This window comes from Marmota monax, unplaced genomic scaffold (genome assembly GCF_021218885.2).
Source record: "Marmota monax isolate L192 unplaced genomic scaffold, Marmota_monax_Labrador192_F-V1.1 WCK01_AAM20220418_F8-fsc00072, whole genome shotgun sequence".
Taxonomy (NCBI): domain Eukaryota; kingdom Metazoa; phylum Chordata; class Mammalia; order Rodentia; family Sciuridae; genus Marmota; species Marmota monax.
Genome location: NW_026692356.1, coordinates 8679416 through 8706400, shown reverse-complemented (window position 1 = coordinate 8706400; position 26985 = coordinate 8679416). Strand labels below are relative to the sequence as shown.

At 41.2% G+C, this 26985-nt stretch overlaps 1 protein-coding gene and 1 long non-coding RNA gene across 3 annotated transcripts in view; one reads left to right on the top strand and one right to left on the bottom strand.

Moving 5' to 3' along the window:
* Prkcq (protein kinase C theta) overlaps nucleotides 1–26985 on the bottom strand; it is a 123724-nt gene that overhangs the window by 80060 nt on the left and 16679 nt on the right. The window contains exon 1 of one of the 2 annotated variants that reach the window (XM_046442369.2): nucleotides 5742–5936. The exons of the other annotated variant lie outside the window; for it this stretch is intronic. The gene's annotated coding sequence lies outside the window, so the exon portion shown is untranslated. Of the gene's footprint in view, nucleotides 1–5741; nucleotides 5937–26985 lie in introns of those variants that run through there. 2 annotated transcript variants of the gene reach the window in all.
* Nucleotides 10546–12841, top strand: LOC124091340 (uncharacterized). The gene is made up of 2 exons (XR_006851334.2): nucleotides 10546–12290; nucleotides 12478–12841. It is a non-coding gene; the product is annotated as an uncharacterized LOC124091340 (long non-coding RNA).

Genomic DNA, 26985 nt, shown 5'->3' with positions numbered 1-26985 from the left:
ACACCGCAAAATTCTTACAGGGTCTATTTCTGTGTGTAATGGAATTGGCTCAAGGCAGTTAGCAGCTGATCTTTATTTACTCTATGTTTTCAAAAAGGTCTGCTTTCTTCACTTACACACACACACACACACACACACACACAGAGGAAATAAGCCTTTGAACATTATAAACTACTTAAACCCTGAGCCATTGACCACTGTGAAATAGTTGTCTTATTGTCTAAGGATAAACAAAGTGCTTCATAAAATAAACAAAAACAAAACAAAACCAAAAAACCCTCATAGAGATTACTGTGCTGGCTACAGATTCCAGGAATCTCATTTGCCTCTTCATCTGCTGTTCCGGCCACAGGCTTCAACTCATCACTTTTCTTTTCACCCTGCTTTTCCACAAGGTCCCATTAGCCTGAAACTGCCACCTGCTATTCAGTGAAAAAGTTGGTCCCTCGCTTCCTCTCTCTTCTTGAACCATCCCAGCCTCATGAATTTTCCCAAGTGAGTCAAAGTGAGCATGGCATGCTGGCTACCTCTTCTGCCTTTGTATGGAGGAAAAGACTATATGGAGTAATCAGAACCTAGAAGTGACTGTGGCAGAACTGGAAGCTGAGCCTCTGATAGCTCATCTAGCAAGACCACAAACCATCTCCAGCGCTCTGGAGCATTGATGTTTGGAAAATTTTTGAGTTCATAGACAAATCTAGGGGCTCTAGACAGACACTGTTAATTTCAGGGGTATTAATGCAGCCTTAATTTCCTGCAGAGTTTTCTTAGAATCCTGGAGAACTGCCAAAGGAGGTGTTTGTGCAAACATCATTGTTGGATGTTCTTAACCTCAGAAACATTTTCTGTTAGACCATGCTGTTGAATTGCAGCTAGACATCTTCTGGCCTTGTCTTTAGGGGGCCTTCTGCCCTTTGGAACTAGGCTTTCAGCTGAAAGTTCAATGAGATGACTTCTTTGAGATTCTCATTTTCCCTGGGCCACATGGGTCTTCCAGATCAATCTCTGTTTCTTCACTAATCAGAAAAAAAAAAAAAAAAAAACACAAAACCCTGAGAACTCTCCTCAGTTATGGGAGTACAAACCACGCACGGACTTCCAAAGATTTGTTAGTACAAGTAAAGGTTAGTAATTAATTCTGATTTGAGTCTGCAGGGACTGTTGATTCAGCCTGAGTTGCAACCAGTCTGACCTCTGGTGACCTGTTACTCATCTATTTCCATGTTGGATTCCTAATCAGGCAATAGCAGCTCAACACTCTCTGTCTCAGGAATAGATGGAACTAAACAACTAGAAACTTGTTTCTAACCAAGAAGGGGCCAGGTCCCCAGTCCCTGTCTCAGTTCTCCAGGATTCTAAGAAAACTCTGCAGGAAATTAAGGCTGCATTAATACCCCTGAAATTAACAGTGCCTGTTTAGAGCCCCTAGATTTGTCTCTCAGGTTTCCAGGGTTTTTGTTATAGTATGGAATGGAGTTGTAGTGAGACTCTCTCCTCCCAAAGGTCTTGCTTAGATAGCAATGATTTCTTATTTAACCAGCAATGCGGAATCACTTGTGTTTCACCTAATCTACCTGAACTATTTCCTCACCACGAGCATTTTGACAATTTACCAGATGCATGCTTCTATTTGATAGCCAAGTGGAGTCTCTTTCTAAAAGTCTTTCACAGTGACAGTCTGACATGAGTTCTGACGTCTAGTAGACAGATTGACATTTGTGTAGATATATATGCCAAGAGCCAGGAAGAAGTGTCATAAACATACAAGTTTGAAATTAGCGTGAAAGAATTTTATGGGTTGCTTCTCTGGACTCAGAACTGATGGTAGGGACAGGGGGGGGATTTCCCTGGGTGCTAAAATAGAAAGGAGACTTCCTCGTATACATAAATATAAGTGCTGAAATAGCCTGCTTCAGGAATTAGGCTGTGAACCTGTCCTTTAAGGACTGCAAACTTCATTAATCTCATCTTTGCCTTCTATCTGTGGTAGTCTCCTGCTTCACAAAAAAATGTGTGCCTAAGATGATGAATTGACCAGGCTGTTTCTATCCAAGCAGGGGCTGGGTCCCCAGTCCCTCTGTGTACCTCTCATCTGAGCAATAAAAGTACACTACACATTCAGTTCTTTCCTGGACATGGCCAATTTTCTCCTGTTGTCTCCACGTATATCTACATATGTATCTACCTGGCCCTATGTGGAACCCATTATCTTCCCTTTCAACCTCCTCCTTTTTTTACTTTGCCAGCTCAATGACTGGTGTCATGACTCAGGCCAGCCCTCTGTTTGGACTTCACCCTTTCCTTCCTGCTCCACAACCAACTACTTGATCTCCCAACTCTGCATCAACTTGTGATTGAAGTATTGCAGCAGCTGACCTGCCCTCCACCCCACCCCTCTCTGTGTTCAGTTTTGGTCTTTTGTAGCTCTAGACCTTTAGTACAACTGCACCCCCCACCCCTGGAATGTCTTCCCATTTCATTCCATCCTTCATCCCCTGGCCCCACCTTCCTCTTTCTTCAAGTTCCTGCTCAGTCTCGATCTCTCTTTGAACCCTTTCTTCCCTTCTCCTCCTCCATCTCCTTCCCATTAACATATCTTGGGAGATTTACTTGGTGCTCCAGGCTCCCATGGCTAGACAACATCTACCATATTTATTGGCCTTGCCGTTGCCATTTCTAAAGTCTGAATGGGATAAATCCTGTGACTCCTACTCTGAGCCTGTGACTCCTGCTCTCAGCTGTCCCATATGTGGTCTTGGTAAAAACCTGTTCTCATCTACAATGTACATGGAAACCACCCCCCTGAGTGAGTGCCAGTGGGTGCCTTACTTCCCTCATCCATACATAAGATAAAAAAGATAGCCTCTACTACTACGTTCCTTTAGACATTTATTCCGTTGTTTGTGGGATGGGGAAAGAGAGCATGCCAATGGCTAAACTATCAAATCTCCCTAGAACGCCTTCTTAGATTTACTGGTTCCCAAGTCTGTGGATTCCAAGAACAGGGACTATGAATTAATCATCTATGTGCCCATAGAGCTGGTTCCTCTGTCTGATTACATGGTAGACATTCAATGTATTTTTGTTAAGGGAGTTAATTTTCAAAAGCAATCATCTTTTGATCTCATGCATTTGTTTTTCTTGCAAGGATATGCAATGGTCAAATTAAGCCACAGATCGTTGTAGAGAAAGTCAACAGCAAAGGAAAGATCCCAGTGCTTGTTAAAAGCTGAAGATCGATGCCCTCATGAACTCAACTGCTGGAGTTATTTAACCTCACCAAGGCTGTTTTTCTCATTTGGAAAGTGCTTCTATTACTACTACTGGCCTCAGAGGGCTCTGAGGATTAAATGGGCAAACATATATAAGATGTTTAGAATGGGGCTTCACATAGTAAACTCTCAATAAATGTTAGTTATTAGTATTATAACTCTGATCTATTTTCTAATGGGCTCTCTTTTTATTGACATGTAACAAATAGGGTAGGAGGAGAGGAGAAATAGTCTTTTAGGGGCATATCTGGGCTGAATTATGTGACTCTCCTCTGTGCTTTGCTACCAAGGTCCCATAAACCCCTGCATATATCTCCTGTGGAGCGCTCACTACCCTCGAATATAGCCATCTCAATGCGGCACTTATCATGATGGATATCAGGTCTGTCCATCCACTCATCCAAGCTTTTGCTGCAAAATAACATCACAACATGAACTTGCAATTTACAAAAGATCTTTACTCTTATGAGCTCAATGTTTTCACCTTTAAGTGTGGCCTCATTTGTCTTTGCTTTGATGCAAGCACATGATTGAGCATAACTGCCTGGCAGCACGCCTCAGGCCACACGGATTGAACTGAACTGAGGATTTGGGTCTGTGTCTCATTCTCCACTGATCTGCCTACTTACCTAGGCTGACTCACCCTACACTCGTCAAATGCCCAGATACTTTCAGAGTGACGTTATAGTTGTCCACATACCTAAACCTGATGGGGACAAATTTCATAGAACTAGAGAGAAACAGAAGTGCTACATACTCTCATCAGCTGAAACAATCTAGAATTTTCTTCATCTGCAGCAAACAAAACATGAGCTCAGAAAAAACTTGTCAAATGAAGCTACACTCATAGCCTGTGCATTTCTTGATGAGATAGAAAGGCATCTTAGGCAAAAGTGGGTGCTGTATAAAAGATCGAATGCTGTTAGAAGTGACATATACAAAAAATAACTGTCCTCACAATATGCACATAAGGAAGATGGTACATAGTGGAAAACCACATAATTGGGAAGTGTTTTATCCTGTGGCTAAGACTTTTATGAAGCAGTATAATTAAGAGTCAGGTTAAACATAAGCCTCTTATCACAAATATGGTCTCCAAGTGAATTAAAATAATGTATAGGAATTGCAGATAATATTTTTTAAAAACCCTTCTAGTCAGTCCACAATGACAAGAGAAACCCAAGCCTAACATTCCCTCATCTATTAGAATGAGTTGTGAAGGGGACTCAATGACAGAACTGGCACTGCCCTCCTGCCTGCAATCATGAACAAGAGCCCTTAAAAATAGTGTCAAAGTAAAATAAATCTCAAAATATAGAAAATATGTTTAGAATGGGGCTTCACATAGTAAACTCTCAATAAATGTTAGGCACCTTGCTGCCTGCTGTCTGGATTTAGGATTCTCAAGAATATTCTGAGTGTCTGCAATGCCCTTTTCTCACCTAGTTTTCACTTTACTTGTTTCCTTTCAAAGTTTATAATGATCATTTGGGGAAGGTACGGACAGACCTCCTGTACATGTGAAGTGTCTCCTCTTTTGGGGCAGGGTTCTCAGCAAAACCATATAGGAATAATATGTCCTTTTATCTCAGGTGTTACCTTTTGTCCCCTTCCATTGGGAATGGTACCACTACTACTGACGTGGAGAAGAAGGAAGAGGGGCAGTGGGTGAGGGGTGGGTGGAGGGTCTGAGAGTCTCACAGAGAGACCAGACCCCAAGGCCCTGCATCTCATATGCCTACCTTCCCCCCTCCTCTTCCTGTGAGGGGCCTGCCAGCTACAGTGGGCAGACTCTTGAAGCATACATGATACAGCCTCATCATATATACCACACAGTTCATAAATTCAAAGAATCATAGTTTATTTGTTTTTTCTTATTTTTATTTTTGCAATAGAGGGAGTTGAAGCCGGGGGCTTCTACCACTGAGTTATGGATCTCTAGTCCTTTTTATTTTGAGACAGAGTCTTGTGAAGTTACCTTAGGCTGGCTGTGAACTTGAGATACTTCTGCCTCAACCTCCTGAGTAACTGGGATTGCAGGCATGTGCCACTGTGCCTGGCAGAAACAGCATTTAAAACAGGGATAAGCTGTCCTTTAAGTTTTACCCCTACATTATAGCTGAACTGCCAGGTGATTGCTGCCTGCTTTGGAAGCCCATCATGTATAACAATATTTCCATACGTTCAGAGTTCCAACTATCGACTTTAAAATGATTCAAGAAACTTGAGAGCTGACTCTGTGTGTGTGTGTGTTTGCAGTAAAGAGTGGAGATTGTCCAAACATGGCAAAAGCAGTAACAATAATAATTATTATAATAAAACTCATGAAAACCTCTAACCCAATAGAGCCATTCTTCCCTCCGCGTTGATGTTGCCTTTGTGCCCTGGGTGAGTTGTAAGGTAATGGAACCTCTAATGGTCAAGGTGACTATGTCGCAACTCAGTTTCATCTTGAAATGAGTCACTCACCAGGTTCCCTGATCATCTGAGAAGAGTCAGAAGTGAAAATGGATAATGTAGAGCTGGAGGCTCCAGATACGCTTGCTTTAACTCCATGAGCAGGAAGAAGAAAATGCTCACTGGCTTCTTTTCCCCTGGATTTGCAGGCAGAAGATCATTTCTCAGTTTGGTATCCTTGAGGCAGCCCTAATGGAGACTGTGAAGCATCATGTTGGAGAAACTCTACCCCATGGGGCAGAGGTTTGGACCTTCTGCTCCCCCAACTCTTCAACATCTAAGCTCTCCCACAGCAGCTTCCCTGGGGTGGAATCCTTGTGAAATTTTAAGTACCTACACACCTGCTTCTTAGGACCACAGGCATGTCACTCAACATCACTGATCTTAAATTTACGCATCTATAGTATAAAGACAATAATGTTTACCTACTGGTATTATATTGAGGATTTAAGGAGATAAAGTATGAGAAAACATTGTAAGCTAGAAAAATCTGTACATCACACTATAAATACTCTCAGAAGTATTATTGAACCCACCTCTGCCACTTCTTAACCAGCTCTGAACTAAGTCTCCATTAACTGCAAGACACATTGTTATTTCACAGACAAAAATGAGGTGCTGTCAATTAAACTGAAACCCAATGCATTTCTCGCACTTAGAAATTTTATTTTTTGCTTATTGAAAGAGTTATTTTAGACTGACTTAGGGAAGATGATGGAGTGAGCAAATTGTTGCTATAGAAAATGACGCTATGCTGAGATTCATGTCTAGGCTGATTTGGTATTGTGGTGAGGGTGTCAGTGGGAGACGGAGAATGGATTCTGAAGGGAATAAAAACACCCTTCAAATTTCAAGTAATCTCAGAGAAGACTTGGATCTCCACAGTCTGTGGACTAGTGGTTACAAAGATGCTGCCTTGTACAAGAAGCTAGTTAAATTTGTGGCTCTCTGTGTCAAAATTTCCTTTGAAAAGACACTCTTCTCTGTATCCCACTGTCTTTCAAACCAGGAGCTCTAAATATGACATGGGTGCTTTGTTGTCTTCCCACTGCACTAGGGAAACTCTGCTTCCTGCCACGTGGGGACGGATCCATGAGGAAAAGCACTCCCCTGAACCAGGGATGTCAAATTCAGACCTGGGCTAGGGCATTCTGGTCAAAGGTCACCTTGACTGGGAGGCTGAAACCAATGTCCCTGGGCATGGGTTCCGTTGTCCTCTGACCTTTGTTTGGCAGTGTGAGAAAGGGCAAAGGAACACAGGAATGAGTTAAGGAGACACCCAGTTTGTAAATGAGACTGCCAAGGTATAAGAGCCAACTCTATCATTTACCAACCAAAAAGTCTCAGACAAACTACTTAATCTCTTTGTGTTTATATTCCCATATCTGTAAAATGAAGAATATGATACATCCACTTCAGAGGGGACCTTGAAGAATTGGGTCTTTGTCTATGTTGTGAAGATTCAGTGAATTAATCCATGGAAAATGCTTATAATAGTGTTTGGTGGGAAAGGTAGCCACTATGATCGCATAGGACTTTCCCAGAATATCCTTAGAAGTTTTCCCCAATGAATATAACCAATACTGCTGAGGCTGAGAACCTAGTTCTAAATAAATATATTAAGTGTGGCAATGCCAGCTTGCCCAGTCCACTCCTCCATATCTTCTGTGACTTCCTCAAGTTTCCTGAATTCTAGACCCACAGTGAGAAGGGAACATGGTGGATAGAGAGAGCCTGTTTTTCTCATTTCCCTTCTTATTTAGGGACCATGAGTAGTATGAGGATCGACTTATACTTCCAAGTGTCTTTTAAATAAGTAAATGTGTCTTTTAAATAAGTAGATGAATTTTTAAATAAGTAAATAGATAAATAGTAAATAGATGAATCATACAGCACTGAATTCATCAGATAGGGAGATCCCTTCTGTCTGTCTGTATCTCTGTCTCTTTATTTTTCTATTTTGAAATCTGGAAGGGCCCTTTGTGACCAAATGGTCAGGCCTCTCCAGTAACAGATGAGAGAATGGAGGCTCAGACAAATTACTGTCACTGATCCAAGTTCCTTGTTTAATTTGCGGCAGAAGAGGTCTCAGGAACTAAGTGCCAGCCATGTTCCCACTGTGGCTGTGTGATGGTGTTCTGGAGGTCACTCAGCCAGTAGTCGGATTTGAATGACTGATTAGATTTGCTACCCACAGAGTATTCATGCTACTTATGCTGAAAGATGGTTTAATCAGCCACGTGGCCCACTCACACTTGATACTGTGACTTGTACTAGTTAGTTTTGAACAATGTATCAGCCTCATTTAGTGAGTGTGTGGGACTAGCTAACTGCTCATCATTCATATTCCACAGGGGGCTTTCTCTGTTCATTATACTCAAGAAATTTGAAAAAAAATTTTTTTTAAATTTTCTTCTTTGAAGAAAACAGTGGTTAAAAAAAGTGTGTGGTTATGGGATATAGCTCTTATAAATGTCATGCTTCTACTCTGCATGGTGGATTTGTAGGGAGCTATTAAGATTATTTTGTGATCAGAGACATTGTTTGAAATGTGCTTCTGTCTATTCTTATAGAACAACAATCTCTTAAGAGAGTACTACAGCATTTAATAATGGCAATTGCATTATTCTCCAGAGTATAAGGTAGGTCGAATGCATAACTATCTTCATTTTAACAAGGAATCCATTACAAATCAGTGGCAAATAATGACTAACACACACACAGAATACTTTACAAATAGCTTTTCAAAGATGAGGATAATAAAGAGGTTGGGAGACCTAATAGTGGATTTTTTTAAAAAAATTGGTCCTTCAGCAGAGTTTGAGAAACACTGTTCTGATACCTTGTAATATTTATATCACAATACTTGCTAAATTGCAATCTATTCTAATTTTCTATTTGTCTTTATATTTCCCCTTGAATGAAAACTCTATGATTTCAGCAGCATTGTCTAGTTTTTCTTTTGTGTAATAGATTTTACTTTTTAGAGAAATTATAGGTTCATAGCAAAATTGAGTAGAGACACAGAGGGCTCCCATATGCCCTGCCCATCCTCCACCCCCCCACCCCCCGCCCCCATGTAGCTTCCCCCTTTGTCTCCAACAGAGCAGTGCATTTGCTACCTTGGATGAACCTACAATGACACATGATTATCACTAGGAGACTGTAGTTTGCAGGAAGTTCATTCTTAGCGTTGTCCATCCTATGAATTTGGACAAATGTATAATAACACGTATCTACCATGATAGTATCATATGGAATATTTCACTGCCCTGAATATCCATGGTGCTCCACCTATTAAACATAAAGATGAAGCAATGTTGTGGTATTGGCAGCAGAAGAAATGGACAGATCACCAGAACAAAATGGAATGTTTTGAAACAGATCTAAACATATATAAAAATTTTGTGTCTAATGCAGATGGTATTTAAAGTCAGTGAGAAAAGGAAGGGTTGGTTAACGAATGGGACAGTGACCAGTGGCACCTACATTAAAGCTAACATCAAAATAAAATTCAGAGAGATGAAAGATAATTCAGAAATAAAACCGCTAAGCCACTCAAAGTACTGGGTAATGTAAATTAATGATCACATCCTTTTGGAAGTTAGAAGGGTGTTTTGTTATGATACCATAAACAAGCTTCACAAAGAAAAAGATTTCCACACGATTTTACCCAAAAACTTAGGTGATAAACATTAACAAGGTATTAAAAATAACAAACTGAGATATATAATTTTAAAATAGGTGGTAAAATGGTTATACAAAATTACATACAAGAGGAAGTGAGGGGAAGGGGAAAAAAACAAGGGGGAGAAATGAATTACAGTAGATGGGGTAGAGAGAGAAGAGGGGAGGGGAGGGGAGGGGAGGGGGGATAGTAGAGGATAGGAAAGGCAGCAGAATACAACAGACACTAGTATGGCAATATGTAAATCAGTGGATGTGTAACCGATGTGATTCTGCAATCTGTATACGGGGTAAAAATGGGAATTCATAACCCACTTGAATCAAAGTGTGAAATATGATATGTCAAGAACTATGTAATGTTTTGAACAACCAACAATAAAAATTTAAAACAAAACAAAACAAAAAAAAAAATAGGTGCCAAAATACTTGACAAACATGTGAAAGGCTCTTAAACATCAATAAAATAGCACAAAGACCCTAATCAAAAAGGAGAAAAAAGGTAGAAGCAGGCTATTTATAAAGGAAAAGTTATTATCTTTATAAAATATGAATTCAGAAGCAGATCTGGCCATAAGGGACTGGCACAATCTTTATAAGAGGAAATACATATTAACTGAACTTAAAATAATAAGGCAAGGATATGAAGATATCCACATAAGATTAACTATTGCAACATTATTTAATAAAATTAAAACTGGAAACAGCCTTGATCTCCAAATATAAGACATTGCTTTAATATATTATGACCCTATCACTATAATGGAATATTTTGTTATGAGCAGACTATGATTTGTTGAAATAAAGATATTTACCTAATAGTTAATTAAACAGAGACATACTAACTGTAATATGTACTAGAGGAACTCATTTTAAAAGGTGAAAATTCCCATGTTTAGTTTTAGTGGGAGAACATTTGGACCAAAATGTTACCTTGGAATTTAGGTAATGTTTTTTTTTTTTTTTTAATTATTTTTGGAGTTTATAATTCTAATTTCAAAAATAAGTCTGTATCACAAAAAGGGAACACATTTTCATCTATTTACTCCTTTTTCATTGCCAACAATTTTGTGAAGTGTGACCGGTGGTTCCCATTACAAAGAAGGGATAACCGGAGAAGTGCAGAGGGTAAGAGGTCTCTGAGCCTATACAGCACGTGAGCTACGTGGCCAAGTCCTCTGACCCCAAATTTTCACTCAATGAAAAAATACTGAGTGCCAGGTGCCAAGCCTCTTCAGTTTAAATGACACTGGGCAATTTAGCAAGCTACCATTCCACCTAACACCAATGGATCAGGAGTTTTATGTGTGGAAAGCGCTTTGGGCAGTGCTTGGACATCTGAGTCACGGCTCGTGACTCCACAAATTCTCCAACGCTCACAATGGGAAATTCCCAGTTTAGAAAACTATAACCATTCACAGCTTTATTAAAGCGGTTGGTTCTGAGAGCAAATGTATGCTTTTCCCATAGTAAATTTACCTTTGCTGTTGAAGCCACACGTACGATTCTTGATGTTACTAAATGGAACTATGAAACCAACTATACTGGATTTACAATTGATTTACTAGGAAATGCCTCCTAATATCCCATTTGGGGTTTGGCAACAGTACCCTGGGGCAACCGCAGCAGTAGATCTGATTCCTTCTTCCCTTCCCCTAGCTCCAGGCCACCTGCAGAGCTTCAATAGTCCAATGGGAGTGAGAAATGAGGCCTGGGAAAGTCTGTGGGAAGTCAGCAGGAGCTGAGAGGAGGGCAGCTGGGCCTGGAAATGAGCCTGGAGGGGGCACTTGCCTTGCTGCTTACCTGTCTTCCCTACCTGGGAAATGGTCAGCAGAGAAGTAGGAGATAATGGACAGCCAGTGGGGGTTCCAGGAGGGGGGAATAAAGACCAGAGTGATATTAGGAAGGTAAGCCAGGAAGAGGAGGAAAAGGAGAATGAGGAGAAGGGAAGGATTATGTGTAGCTGGTGGTCACCCACAAAGGGCATCTGAGGTCAGGTGGCACACCTCCCTCACCATGCTGCGCCAACAGAGTGATCCCTGGATGCCAATTCCCTTCAAATTCCTCCCAGCTGGCCAATGTGGTGCCCACCTAGCTGAGGTGCAGCCTGCAGGTTGAACCTTGCCATTTATCATGGGCTGGAATGCAGAAGTGGTTGCCTTGACAATGACCTTGGCAATGTACCCTTGACTGCCTCAGCCTGGACCCTGATGGGGGAAAAAAGTCAACTATCTGTTATGGTTACTAGCCTGTGACAGACTCCAAACCGTCACACAAATGAGAATTCCACAGTGGTAAGAAACAAACAAGACAGTTTTATTATTATTATTAACCTCTACAGAGCCTTTCTTCCCTCTCCTTCCTCCAGCCAGCTGTCTGGTGGGGCCAGGGAAAGGATGAATAATGATAGACAAAAGTCAGGCTCCTGTCCTCTCCCAGCCCTGCAGATGACAGCACGGAATAATCCAGAACCATCATTCTGGTACAAATGTTTTCCTGAGGATTAAAATTCCAAAATTGAAATTTGTTTTCCCAGAAAAGAACCCTGGGAGAGAAGGCGGAAGGAAGTGGCGACTGCATCCTTGTGCCCTTGGGCTGTGGGAAAGAAAAGGGCTGATCCCTGAAGGCGTAGCCTTTCCACCTTGCAAGAGCAAAACCCAGGACATCTTGGAACTACCCTGTCCCCGTCCCAGTCTTCAAAGTCTCCAACCCAGGGGTGCAGATGCTCTGGATGTGCTGAGGCTGGAACACACGTGACATGCTCCAGGGACAGAAAGATGAGGGTGAGGGTGCGCTAAAGCACAGCAGGAGGAAGAGGGCACACTGGCGGGGAGTGGAAGAGAAGGCGGGACTACTGCTCTCCCCTCTTCACCATGGGTATGTGTTTTCTACTTCTAAAAAATATTTTAAGTAAAATTTCATCTTGTTCTACAAGAATTGAAACCCAATAAGCAATTTTATCCATTGGAACCTCCGTTTACCTATTTGGGAAATGAATAAGAACCAGGACCAATAAAGTCAGACATATATTCAAAGTGCTTTCACGTGTTTCTCCCATTTCAAGGTCTTGATCTTGTGAATATCCAAGGTGATACGTCTTCTTATTCCACAGTGGAGAACAGGCTCGGTGAGGTGAAGCTATTAGCCCAATGCTGCACAGTTAGTCACAGTTGCTGAGAACCGGTCCTCGAATACCAAGGAAGTTCTCCTGAGAACACGGTGATGTAGATGTTGCTTCCTCTGAATCTGTTCTGAAAGTGCATTCAGTTTTGTTTTTTTGATCTCCTGTCAGCTAAATGCTGGTCTGTAAGTTATTGTTTTAAACTACAGCTGACTGAGCTGTGTTGAGATCTTTGTCAAGAAACCTTTGAGTTGGCACTGCGACCTCTGTAGCTGGTCCTTATGATTAAAAAGCCATTTCGATCTTTCGTGGTGATTATTTGTCTCATGTTTGTCCAGGGCTCTCACAAGACACTCTCACCTCAGTTGCTCCCAGTTATGAAGCCATGCCCCTTGCCTTCTGGTAATTGGGCACTGGGGAGTCTCCAAGGAGAGCAGGACACACCCTGCTTTCCCCAGTTCCTCTTCTGCCCTTCCCACACTTCCTCCTTGGAGTCCTCTGCTTGCACTTCAGGGCTTCCTTGCTGGGGATACCCGGGGAATAAAAAGCCAGTGGCAGGAACAGAACATCTTCTGGCTTCAGGCAAAACAGGGAGAGGGGGTAGAAAATAGGAAAGAAGAGGACATGCAGGAGGGATGTGCTCATTGCCTCCAGGAGAAGGAGAATGGGTCCTTGGCTCTGGCTTCACCAAGATTTGCCTCCAGTCCCTGGTTAACTGCCCTGATCTTGCGTGGCTGCTTGGGTTCTGAAGCAGAGAAAGCTGCCCCAAGTGGAGGTCCACTGAGTAGTGCCCTGGCCATCCAACCAGGGGCAGGGGCTGCAGGAAGGGGGCAGGAGTGGTTGAGTGTGGAGGGCAATGCAGGAAGGAAGCAGCTCAAAAACTGGGCCAAAACTGGGTAACCAAGCTGCTGTTTCCTCGCTGGTTTGGGATTGGGTTCTGCCCAGGAACGAACGAGCTCTTAGCAGAGGGAGAGGAAACATGGTGGGCACTGACGTCTGCCATTCAAATCCATGGTAGGCCCAGCTCGCGGTTTGAAGGGCTGGAGAATGGTTTTTTAAAGCAAGACACCTCCCTTCTGGTTCCTTCCACTGTCAGAACATAGAATCAAACAACATAGACTCTCCTTTCTTGGGTGTGGTGTCCTGTTGATGTCACCAGGGTGTCACAGGTCTGAAAGAGCACTTCTCTAATCCTCTAGTCATGGACTTGGTGGAAAGTTGGGGTTGGAATAAGACTAAACCTCCTAGATTCAGATTCTAGGCTATCTAAGCATTTGTAAATGCTTCCCTATTTCAAACTACCTAGGGCCTTGTGAATGCTGCGCAAACACTCTATCAGAGCTACATCCCCAATCCTTTCTATTTTATTTGGAACCCCGTGATTCCTACATTGCCCAGGCTGGCCTTGAACTTTCGATCCTTCTGCCTCAGTCACCAGAGTAGCTGGGCTTACAGGCATGTACTACTGTGTCCAAATAAGGAAGCACTTTTAATTTGTTTACATTTGAAAGTGCCATGATCATGAACATGATGGTTCTCTAATACAAGGGAAAAATATGAGTGAGTATAATCCTTAGCCCCCTTTCCTTTCTTTGGACCCTAATTTTGTAACTTCACTAATTAGCTGATTACACTACCATATCTTAGAACTCTAAGGATGTTGTTTTTTTCTTCTACACCCCTGGGGGGTTAATTTATGTATTTCGACCCTAAAATGATATATTTATGAATAATAATCCTTCAACACAACACTTCACATCATGGATTGCAAACTGTTCTATGTGAATCCTCACTTGTGCATTTAACTCTGACATCTTCAATGTTCTTAAAAACACAGTTCTCATTGGTTAGTGTTCTTTCTATTCCGAAGTTTACCTTCCCCATATTGCTTCTCCCAGTGGTCCCGGCAACACCTTTGCTATAGCAGGTCCTTTCAGCTAGTTCAGGGCAGCTGGCCCGTTCTCTGCCCACTCTTCTTGACAGTAAGTTTCCCCAGTGCTTTTATTTTTCTTTATTCAAGTTTCTAGACCCATGGTCTTAATGACCTTTGCATAGACACATGAAGTTTTTCAATATTCTCTTTTGTAATCATTGTCGTCAAGAGAATTAATCCACATTTAATAAGTTTTTATTTTGGTAGAATTCACATAAAGCCCATCACACTTTTTATTTGCAAGTGCATAATTCAGTGCCATAGGTCCATTTCCACCTCCATCCATCTTCAGAACTTTTACATCATCCCGCACAGAAACTCTACTCACTGAACACCCTGGTCACCCCCTACTCCAATTTCTCACTCTGAATTTGATGACTCTAGGTACCTCAGAGAAGTGGAGTCCTACAACATTTGTCCTTTTTTGGTCTGGTTTATTTCACTTAACAATCTTTTTAAGCTTTATCCCCACTGTAGCATGTATCAGAATTTAATTTCATTTTCAGGCTGAATAATATTCCATGGTAAAGATAACACCACATTTTGTTCATCTGTTCACCTGTTGATGGGCTGGCTGTTTCTACTTTGTGGTTATGAAGGATGGTGCACAGGTTTCTGAGTCCCTGCTTCAATTCTTTCGAGTATACTTCAGGAGTAGAATTTCTGGATCAAATGGAAATTCTGTTTAACTTTTTGAATAACTACCATACCGTTTTTCATAGTGACTGTACCATTTTGCATTTCCATTGGAAGTGTGTGAAGTTTCCATTCTCTCTACAATATCATATGCATTTATTTTCTGTTTTTTTTGGTAATAGTCATCCCAATGGGTGGGAAGTGTAGCTTCTTGTTATCTTTATTTGCATATCCCTAATGACTGATGTTATTGGGCATCTTTGTGTCAGTATACTTATTTAAAAAAATCCAGAATAATCAGTATTCTTCAGACATTATTTGAGCAAGAGAGGTTAGAGTTTGATGAGCCACTGAAGGCTTGTCCATGCAGAATGTGAATGAGTTGACTTTTGTAGAAGCTACATTGTGCTGTTAACTCATCTAGAAATATTAGAAGCATTAGTTCACTAAAACTCTGGAATCCTGCTCATCATAATGTTCTAAAGTCACACTTAAAGTCATATTTCCCCACCTTAACCAAAGTTAGATCTCATTTGGTCTTTGCCTAATTTTCTAGGCTCTATCACCATTTTGACTCTGCATTTTATTGGTCCCTCCTTTTGTAGAGCCAGCTGTAACTTTGACCTGACTTCTGAGTTTTCATTAAAGACATTTAAGTGTGCAAATGCTAATGACTAGGGCAGACTCAGTACAGAACACTGTGAGCTGCCATCACAGATCCTTCTTTCCTGGATCTGAAATGAGTTGTTGCTCCCTGGATACTACCTAGGTATTTCCATGTTTCCAACAGGAGTGTTTTGAGGTACTCTGGTAAATATCTAAATGAAATCAAGATACTTTCTCCTAAGTCTAATGGTTTGCTAGTTTAGTGATTCTATAAAGATGGAAATTAGGTGAGGTTGGGATGAATGATAGTGAATCTAGATTAAGTGCTGCTGATTACTACTTTTTATCATTTTTTAAAGAACTAAACAAAAATTCTCCTGCCATAATCCAAGCCTATTCCTCTTTTGAGTGAGAATTTTTAAATTGCTAGCTAGCATTCTCTTTTCAATTATTCTTTTATATCAGTGCTATATAGTAAAACCACCTCCGAATCTTCTATTTTCCATACCAAGTAATATTTACTTTTTGCTCTTTCTACCAAATATATTCATATTCAAATTTCAAATGATTTTTTTTCTACTCTCTGAATAGTATCTGGCTTTGACATGAACTTATTAAAATGCTGAGCCCAAAGCAATTCTGTACCATTACATTTAAGGTCAAGGGAGGCAACCACACACTTTTCCTAGTATGTTACTGACTGTCAGAGGCAGGAACCTGGGCTGAAGAGAGAGAGAGAGTACAGTTCTAACTGTGGCCAGTTCTAGTATGTTCTCTAACATCGAGGAAGTCCATACAAAGCCCCATGAGAAACTGGGTGAGCCTGTGAAAAATCACTTGACCTCTGGGAGTGTCAGCTTCTTGCCATAGGATGAAGGAGTGGAGATGAATCTTTCCCGTCTGTCCCAGTCCTAGCACTCTGTGGAGCCTGAGGACTCACCACAAAGCTTGGCCCACCACTGTGCTGAGGCTAATGCATTTACAGACAGAAAATGATCATCGTGGAGAAATCTCCCGGTGTCCTCATACTGAGGAGCAATTTACAAGTGATCTATTCAATAACAACAATCATACCAGAAATATTCACCATGAGCAACAACTCATGGATTATAGATATATGCTGGTGGGAAATATGAATTTCATCCTCAAAATACTTGTATTTCAGTGGGGAATGGTGGTGCACACCTGTAATCCCAGTGGTTTGGGGAGGCGGAGGCAGGAGGATTTTGAGTTCAAAGCCAGCCTTGGCAACTCAGTGAGGCCTTAAGCAACTCAGTGAGAACTTGTTTCTAAATAAAATATATTAAAAAAAAAAGGGCTGGGGATTTGGCTCAGAGTTTAAGTGCCCCTGGGTTCAATCCCCAGTACCAAAAGTAAACAAACAAACAAAATCCCTTGCATTTCAAAATAACAAAACAGAAATATACAGTATTGATAAAAAAAATTGATAGAAACTCCTGGTATCACAAATTTTAGAGTTAGGAGGTTTCCCCTCTGAGACAAGAGCAGAATTTGAGCATAATACAGTGCCTACTTTGCCACCTGCATTTCACCATTTCTTTGCCAAAGTTAGCTTCTAGTACGGGGGCAGGGGCACACTAGGATGTCAGATCATCAGCGGAACACTGAATCAGATGTCACAAAATCACTCGCCTGTCCTGTTCTTCAAAAATCCTTACTTAAAATGTATAGAGGTCGTGCTGCTCTCTCCATCTTCCTCAGGGATTTCTAGGAATGTGCTGGAGAAATATATAATCTGTAAGGCGTAAGATAACACAAAGTCCAGGTTACATTCTGGACTGTTTCTGCCAAATAAAATGAAACATATAATAATTTCTGTTTCTACTTGAGTTCCAAAGTCCCCAAAGCTAGGAGGAAGCCTCACCGTCATCAAGTCCTTTATGTACACTGAATACTTTCTGCAAGACTCAAATGAGGGGCTGGAGGGCCCTGCCTCCAGGGAGCCCTCCCATTAGTGCCCCCACCAGGGAGAGCACAGTCCTTAAATGTCTAGTGGCAGGCAGGGCTCCTCTCTGCTGTCCTTTGAAGTCTTGTTTGTTAGTTGGCCCATCAGTTCCTGTCTGCTTGGTAGCTGGTGAGCTCACATCCTGCTGAGTTTACTTTTAAAAAGAAAGGAAGAAAAAGTCACACCGGTGGAGCAGAGGCATCTGAAAAGACCATCCCCAGCAGCAGTGACATAGGCTTCACCGTCTGTCACTGCGGCTCAGCCCCGTCTGGTTGTTTTCTGTCTCCAAACGTAGGAAACACATAGACTGACAATGGAAAGGCGAGGAGTGAAGTTGGAAAAAAGGTGAGAGAGGATAAAGAAAGTTATGACTAAACTCGCCAGGGACGTAACCAGAATGAGCACTCAGACCTCACGTTCAGCCAACACCAGCAGCTGTCACTCTCGTCTATTAGAAACTAACCACTACTTTGTGGTTACCTAAGAAAAGCACACACACACACCTCCAGGCACTCAAAACATGATCACTGATGATCAAATAAATTCGCTCTTAATTGTAGCTTCTCTAACAAGGCCACATACACAAAGGAGTGTCTGCCAGAGACACCCAGCCAGCCAGGCTGAGTCACCGGGGCTGGAGGAGAACTGGGAGTCCCCTCACTCTTCTCCACTGTTGTCCTGTCACTCATTCTTAGTACCAGGAAGTGAATCCAGAGGTGCTTACTCATTTTAAAAAATATTTTGTTTAGAGTCAGGGTCTCACTGAGTTTTGAAGGGCCTTGCTAAATTGCTGAGGCTGGCTTTGATCTTTCGACGCTCCTGCCTTAGCCTCCCGAGAGGCTGGGATTATAGGCATGCATCATCGTACCCAGCTCCTGTCACTCATTCTTAAAGAGCATCTTTTCTGGTGGAGATGACAGTGGGTTTGTTTTATGCAGGCTCTGTGTAGGCAGTGGTTAGGACTGAACAGAGGGTGCATGCCACCGTCCCCGTGGTGGGAGGGAGGTGAGTGATCTCTAAACCATAATGTTAGGAAAATGTAGATTTTTCAGAACTGGCTACAGCTGCCGTCATCCTCTCAGGTATGTTGGAGTGGTTGTGTTATTGATCATAGTACAGTAAAATTCCCATCTTTGGGGGAGCTCTCAGGAGATAGATTTGGGGGAAAACACTGTTTAATCAAAAGATGATGTGCAGTACATTTTTCCCTGGATATGTTACCGATGGGGAAAATCAATCTGGGAGAAGTTGTGCTGTTGGTCACAGAGCTCCCATTCTGAGTTCAGCTCCTGCCACTTGACGTCCATTGTGGAAAATTCATGGATGGCCTTGTTTCCCTCAAATTCAACTCAAGGGTTTTCATGGGACCAATTTGCCTCTTAAACAACTTAGCCACCCTGTCAATCAAAGTCACGATTTGTCCTTTCTAATGAGCAATGAATACAGAATATGTTGGCGACAGTACAGGATGATACTATAATTAACTTCATGAGGATGAACTCTGACTGACTCAGACCAAGCCTAGTAGCAAATTAAGATCATGGAAAATGGGTCTTTACTTGTTGATTTGATCCATTCAGCTTGGCCTCACTATTAGAATTTATCTGGTGAGTGCCCGACCTTCTCTTTCACTTCACAGGAGGGATCTGACTCCCACCTTCCAATGGGTTCTGTCCACTTTCTTCTCCTGAGTGACGGGGCCTACTATGGTTTTCCTTGTTATTGATCCACAGGGGAGGGAGTGGCAGAGAAGTGTGAAAAAGGTGGTCATTTATTTTGATAACGCTGGCACTCTGGGAACTGCTCCATAATTTACTAATGAATATTCATGACGGGGCACTGGCTACTGAGTTATTTTAGAAGCAGGGACCTGAGAAAGGAGACGGGAGGAGGTGAGTTGGTATCCGCCATACTGTGTGTGCCATACTAAACTCACTGTTCATGATCTCACCAATGGGCTCAGATCCTATTTTATAGAAGAGGCAACTGAGTCTTAAAGGAAGGTCAGCAGGTCTAAGAAGGAAGGATATTCTGACCAGGTTCCCACATGGATGAACCTGAGGATACCATGTTAAGTGAAATGAGCCAGTCACAAAAGGACACATATCATATGATTTCACATAAATGAGGTCCCTAGAGGATTCATAGAGACAGGGAGCAAAGTGGGGGCTACCAAGGGCTTGGAAAGGGGGGAAATCAGGAGCTGCTGTTTAGTGGGAACAGATTTCTGCTCAGGACAATGAAACAGTTCTGGAGGTGGTTGGAGGTGCGGGGTACATAGCAATGGAAATGTTCCTGTCGCTCAACTGTGCCATTAAAAATGGCAGACATGGTCAGCTTCATGTTATGTATATTTTACCACAACAGAAAAATGGTTAAAATTGATTGTCCAAGGACTCCAAGCTACTGAGTGACTAACGTCTAATGCTAGCCATTATGCACATTGTTGTGCAGGCCCTGGGGTTTATTATTTTTGTTACCTGCTGTCTGTCTTTGTGTATCAATTAATAGCAAACTCCTGCCCCTTCAAAAAAAAAAAAAAACAATAAAAATGGGGTGGCAGTGGGATAAGGGAAGGAGGAGGGACTGCCTCACTCCACTCTCCATACAGGCTCAGGGAGAAAGGAGCGTCTTGCGGGGTAGAGCAAGTTCAGGCTGCTGACCAAAAGAAGTTTTTGTGTGGTGCAAGGAATGTAAGTACAGTCTAGGGGAGCTGGAACTAAGGGGCTCGGAGAAGATGCCACACTTAATTCTTGGTGCATTCAGTTCAGCTATTGATCCCACTGCCCATCCACCCATTCACCCACTTCATCCACCAGTCCTACTGTGCCAGCTACATGCAAAGCACTGGAACAACCATGTATAAACAGCAATATGTTATTATAGTCTCTATCTTCCAATGACTTTGATTCTAATGAGATTGATTATAGGTCTTTGACAAAAGCAATACGTTGAGTCCTGGATGATAAATGAGTCACACAAGAAGTTGTACAATAGTCAGTTCATTAGGTTCTCAAAGCAGAGGGCATCCAAGTGACCTAGGTGGGTTCCTGATGCCTGGTGGAGAAAGCAGTATGTGGTTGTGCATCCCATGGTGGGATTCACTGGAGTCCCTCTCCACAGGACTTATGGGGGGGAAAGGAAGTGGAGACATCCCGGGAGGGTAGAATGCTCACCATGAGCCAATGTTCAGGACTGGACTGAGGCAAGGGCTCTGGGCAAGGTATTCAAGATTAATTCAGAAATGGAATGGCAACAAGGAATCTGGAAATGTCTAGATCCCACAAAATTCTTGTTATAGCTATTCTCTTTTTTTATTGTGGTTAAAAAAACACCTAATATAACATTCGCTGTCTTAATCATCTCAAGTGTATAGTTTAGCAGTGTTACTGATGTCATGTTGTTATGAACTCATCTCCAAAATGTTTTCATCTTGCAAATCTGAAACTCTGCACCCATTAAAAAGGAACTTCCCATTCTCCCCTTTTCCAGACCCTGGTAACTTGGTGTTTCTATGAATTTGATTACTTTCCATATCTTAAATAAGTAGAATCATATAGTATTTGTGCTTTTGTGACTGGTTGATTTCACATAGCATCATGTTCCCAAGGTTCATCTATGTCACAGCATGTAGAAGGATTTCCTACCTTTTCAAGACTGAGTAATATTTCATTGCATATATACACTTCATTCATTCATTCATTCATTCATTCATCTGTCAATAGATATTTGGATCGTTTGCACCTCTTAGCTACTTGAATATTGCTGTTAATGAAGATGGGTGTGCAAAAACCTGGTCAAGACCCTGCTTTCAATTCCTTTGAATATATTGCTGGATCATACAGTTGTTGTATTTTTAATTTTTTGAGGAACTGCCACACTGTTTAGCATAGCAGCTATATCAATTTACACTTCCCCAAAGAGTCCCCAAAGTCTCCAGTTTCCCCACATCTTTGCCAATGCTTGTTATTTCCTGGTTTTGGGATAGTAAGCATCTGAATGGGTGGGAGGCAATGTCTTACAGTGGTTACAATTTGCATTTTTCTAATGATTAGTGATGCTCAGCATTTTTTCATGTGTGTGTGTGTGTGTGTGTGCGCGTGTGTATGTGTGCGTGTGTGTTTTGGTTACTTTTTCATTTTCTTTGAAGAAATGTCTCTTCTAGTCCCTTGCCCATATTTTAATCAAGTGGTTTTTCCTCTCATCAAGTTGCGTGTAGCTGTTTTACCATCATATAGTAAATCATTTTAGGCATATAAAAATATAAAAAAAAACCTTAATGAACATTCTTACACCTATAATTCAACTTTAAAAAAAACCAAATGAATATATTTGAAGTCTCTAATGTCTACCACCTGATTGTATCCCTTTTGCATCCATATTAATCACCAATTACTACACAGAATTTGGAATTTATTATCCCTGCCATTTTATATGTAATACATAGATAACCTATATCTATGTATTCTTAAAATATATATTCCGCAAATAGCATGCTTTATGGCTTTAAAACTCAATATGATTCACTATGTATATTCTTCTGCAACTCCATTTATCATGTTTGCAAGATTCATTGTGCTGGAACACATAGTCTCATTTTATTCACTTTAAGCTCAAGATTTTTGGTCTTAGGATTCCTTTATTCTCTTAAAAATTATTGAGGATGCCAAAGAGCTTTGATGTGTGTAGAATATGTCTACTGATATTTGTCATATTGGAAAATAAAATGGAGCGAAAGTTAAAATAATTTTTAATAAAAACCATTACATAACACATTAAGAATAAACAACACATATGCTATGTAGTCATTTTCCAAAGCATTATAAATGTTGAAAAAAGTGGTGGTGTTGAACATTTTTTGCAACTCTCTTGAAAGTCTGGTTTAACAGAAGACAGTTGTCTTCTTATAGTGGACTCTGTATTCTTGTCACTATCAGAACACGCAGCCTCTGGAGTACTTCACTGAACGAGGTAAGACTGAGAAGGGGGGGCAGACCTTGGTAGCACAGTGAAGTCAGTTAACTTTGAAAACTCACTGAAAGGGTCTCAGGGTCCTCCAGGGTTCCCCAGGCCACACTTTGGGAACCACTGCTTCACAGTAATCCTTGAAAACAAACGTACTGCAAACTATCTGTTCTACTAATGTTCAAACCTCCTCATTTTATAGACCATACTGCCGTGAGCATTCTTGTAGCTGTTTCCTTAATCACATGTTTGCAAGTTCCCATAGGATACACATAAAGTACTAGAACTCAAAACTCTGGTGTGCTCACATCTTTGGCTTTGTTATTGCAAATAGCTCTCTGAAGTTGAAAATCTAAAAAACGTCTCACTAAATGGTTTCCATGAACCTACAGATTATCTCTGGCAGGCAGGGCCTGAAATGTGCTTACAATTTTAAAAATTAAAATATAACTAATAGTGTCTGGTACGGAGAAGGGTCCCTAAAACAAAGACGTGCTGATTAACAATGAAACAGCAAAGGGCAGAGAACACAAAAACAAAATCCTGAAAAGTCCATTCAGATAGCTCTAGGAAAGAAAGACTAATTCAACCACTGGTTAAATTCAGCTCTGTGACCTTTGGCAAGTTACTTTACCTCTCTGAGTCCAATTTCCTCATCTTCAAAATGGTACTATTTCATGATGTCAATGAATTAAAACACACTATTTAAGAAGATTATAGTCTCTTTGGGAGACTCAGTCACAAACAAGGAGTCACACACAGAGCAACAAGGCCCAGTCAGTACCAAAGCTCACACGGATCACTGAAGGAATTGTAGACCTCTAGTTTTCGGAGAGGAAGGGAGGTCAAAGGTGGCCATTAAAGGCAATTGGATTGGAGGTGGTAAGTTGGGGAAGTGAGATAGCATGAAAGCAGTTCCCCTTTTGATAGCTTGGTTCAGCATATTTAGAGGGTGGCAGCTAGTGCCAGGCCTGGTTAATGCTGTGGCTGCAGACTTTCCTCTCTACAGCTCTCAGTTCAGAGTGTCTCTGGTAAGCCACGCCCCCCGCCCCCAGCTACAGGAAGATGCACAACTCACTCTTGCCCAGGAATTCTGTCCATTCTTGCTGGGGTTTCACAGAAAGTAAAAATGGAAGTTGGGTTGGGAAGACAATTGCAATATTGGACATTTCTTCCAGTGAGTCTCTTATTAGAATCTACTTTCACTGGGAAGAAAAACTATTTCCATTAAAAATAACCGAGTTTAATGCTACAGAGACTCATTGGATCACCCCCTGGGATCTGTTCACATCACCTACCACTGACATAAAGCAGAGTGGTTATTTGTTTGTATCTTCATAGCAAAACCTCTCATCTTTCTAAGTGATACAGGTACTAACTATTTTTAGGAACTTCTATTTCAGACAGCATAGATTCAGATGAATAACATCATCGGAAACAGACCACTAAAAGAAAAATATTTACTCAACTAAAAATCTGTGTGATCATTTGGGTGGGGAAAAAAAAAGACATTCACTTCTGCATACATATGCATGATAAATAAAATGCTAAGTTCTGAGTAGAGTTTAGAGGAGTTCAATAGTGGATTTGAATCACCTTGAGGCTAATGCATTATACTAATTTTGTAACATCGAAGAAAGGTTTTGTAAGTGGATGCCCTATGATGGATTAAAGAAGAGAGCTCGGCTTAGGAAGGACCTCTTCATCCATAGAACATCTTCACAAGACTGATTACCTTCTCCATATCCCTCCATTCTTCTCACTCTGTGAATCATGCTTTATAAACAGTAAATAATACCAGCTTTATAGACCAGGCAAATTCATAGAGACAGAAAATAGAATGGGATTACCAGAGGGTGGCAGCTGGCTACGGGGGAGCTTTTGCTGAGTGCTATGGAGCTCCAGCTTGGGGTGAGGAGGCAGTTGTGAAATCGACACTAGTGAATCCAATTAATGCCACTGAATTGCACACTTACAATGGAAAATTTTATCATTTAACTACAATCTGCTAATTTTGATATAAAATAGAATTTTAATATAATTATAGTTTTATATTTTATAAAATTTCACATTTATAATTTTATATTTTATATAATTTATGTTTAAAATAGAAATAAAAAATAAATAATAAAAAATAGTTTTAATATAAATATAACTTCATGTGACTATGACTATTTATAATATAAAATATAATTTTGATATAAAATAGAATAATATTTTACCAGTACATAATGTAAGTATTTGATTCATTACTGGAGGTGCCCACCATCTTCACTTTACTTTTAATCTCAGTCCTGGCCTATTTCCTTCCCTGTTTCCTAATCAGGCCGTTCCACACTTGTTTTCCTTCAGTCTCCAAAGCCATAACTCTGTCTTTGCCACCCCAAGTAGATGAACGTGTCTTTTTTGAAAAAAAAAAAAAAAGAAAAGATGTGAACAGATCCCATCCCATTTATGTCACAAGACATAAATTAGCTCGGTGTCCTTCTCTGTGCTTCATCTTCTCTGAGTCTTCCTGCGTCTGCTCCGACCCCTGTCCACACTCTGGAAATCCTTCTTTCCTTTGATCCTGGTGGTTCAGCCTCTTCTGCTCCCATTTACCAGCCTCTCAGCTTCTGGTGCTAGTTCCCTACAGACGTGGCCTTGCCTCCTTTTCTTCACCAGCAAGCTTCCTGGGCCATCTCTACGCCCTCACCTTCCGCTAGCTCCTCTGCCTTGCCATTTGGCTTCCACTGCCACCACTGCCGGTCCTGCTCTTTGGAAGGACACATTTGCTAACCCCCAGTGCCATCGGCTCCTCCTTGGTGGTCTTTCTCACTGTCACATGAAACAGTGCTGGTTCTGGGTTCCCTTCTTCTCTCCTGCTCTCCTTCTGTGTGTTGGATGACTCTTCTGTTTTCTCGGTCGCTTCTGTTTCCTTCATTGAAACGTTATGGGAAATCACCCAGGTCCTGACTTGATTCCCTTCTTCTTGTCAATTCTGGCCGCTCTCATCCCTTTCGATGTCTTCAAGGATACCCTACCTCGTGGTGACCTGGAGAAGTACACTTTATCTTCATTTTCGTCTTTATCTTCAACTACACATTGGAATTTTCCCAATGCTCCACCAGCCCCTCATACACAGCTAGAATAAACATGAGTTCCACCTTATCCTCAAACACTGTGGCCTCTCCTCTGCCTCCTGTCTCCATCAGTGGAATTACTATCTACTGCATCTTCCAAGATGGAAATATTGGAACCAACTGTGAGTCAGTCCTCCTTTGTCCTCATCTACAACATCCATCTATGAACGAGTTCTGTGGATTTTATGAGGTTATTTCTGTTGTATTCAATTACTTCTCTTTGGCCTTTGAGCTTGAGAACTTTAGATATTTTCTCCGGATTATCACAATAGAGTTTTAGCTGGTTCCCACCCATTGCCTTCCAAACTGCCGGTTCCTCCCCCACATCAGCCATACAAGCTGTCTTTCTTAAGAATCATTTCCTTGTTTAAAAACATGAAACAGATCCCCTTTGCCTGAAGTATAAAATCCAGACCCATGAATCACATGATCTCTTCATTATGCACCAACATCAAAACTCTGAATCTTTAAAGGGGATTCAATTGTGGCTAAAGATATACTTTAAACAAGGCCTTTAAAAAATGTTTTGGTTTCTTAAACTGTGTCCTTCCAAAGAGACTTGGATTTGTTTAAAAGAACCTTAAGCATAACAAATCTTCCCTCGCACAACTGTAAAGATAAAAACAGACGTACAATATTTAAAAAAAAAGCTTAGTAAACACACAGAGTAGACATATGCAGAAACCCACAGATGATTTAATTTGCAAAACCACAGCCTTAGCTCAACTAAAGTAAAGATGACTTAGATAAAATACAACCAGAAAACTGAGATAAAAGATATGGGGTAAATAACTTCAGCTGATGGTTTAGCAAGCAAACATCATGGGTGTAATACAGAGGTCTGAGAAACTACCTCAGTCTAGGAAGCCGCATATTGACTTCACAGGTCTCGGGAGCACCAGGCATGGAGGGAAACCACTGCTGGAATGTTATCTGCTGGGCTATGTTCCTTATACTTGGGAGAGTGTGGCTACCTTGACACAGGAAAAGAAAGAAGATTTTAAAGTTGAAGTTGAAGGGTCTCATCCCATATTTTCCTGTTTTTATTTCTATGTCTGAGGATTTCAGAAAGAACTCTCAGAGACAGTTTTTATCCTGAGGGTATCCGAAAAGGGGTCATGAGAAACTTCCTCTTAGAAATTAACTGGGGCTATTGCTTTTCCAGGGAAACGTTGAGAGAGCAGAGGAGGAAGAGAATGACCACGCACAGTGAGGCGTGTCCC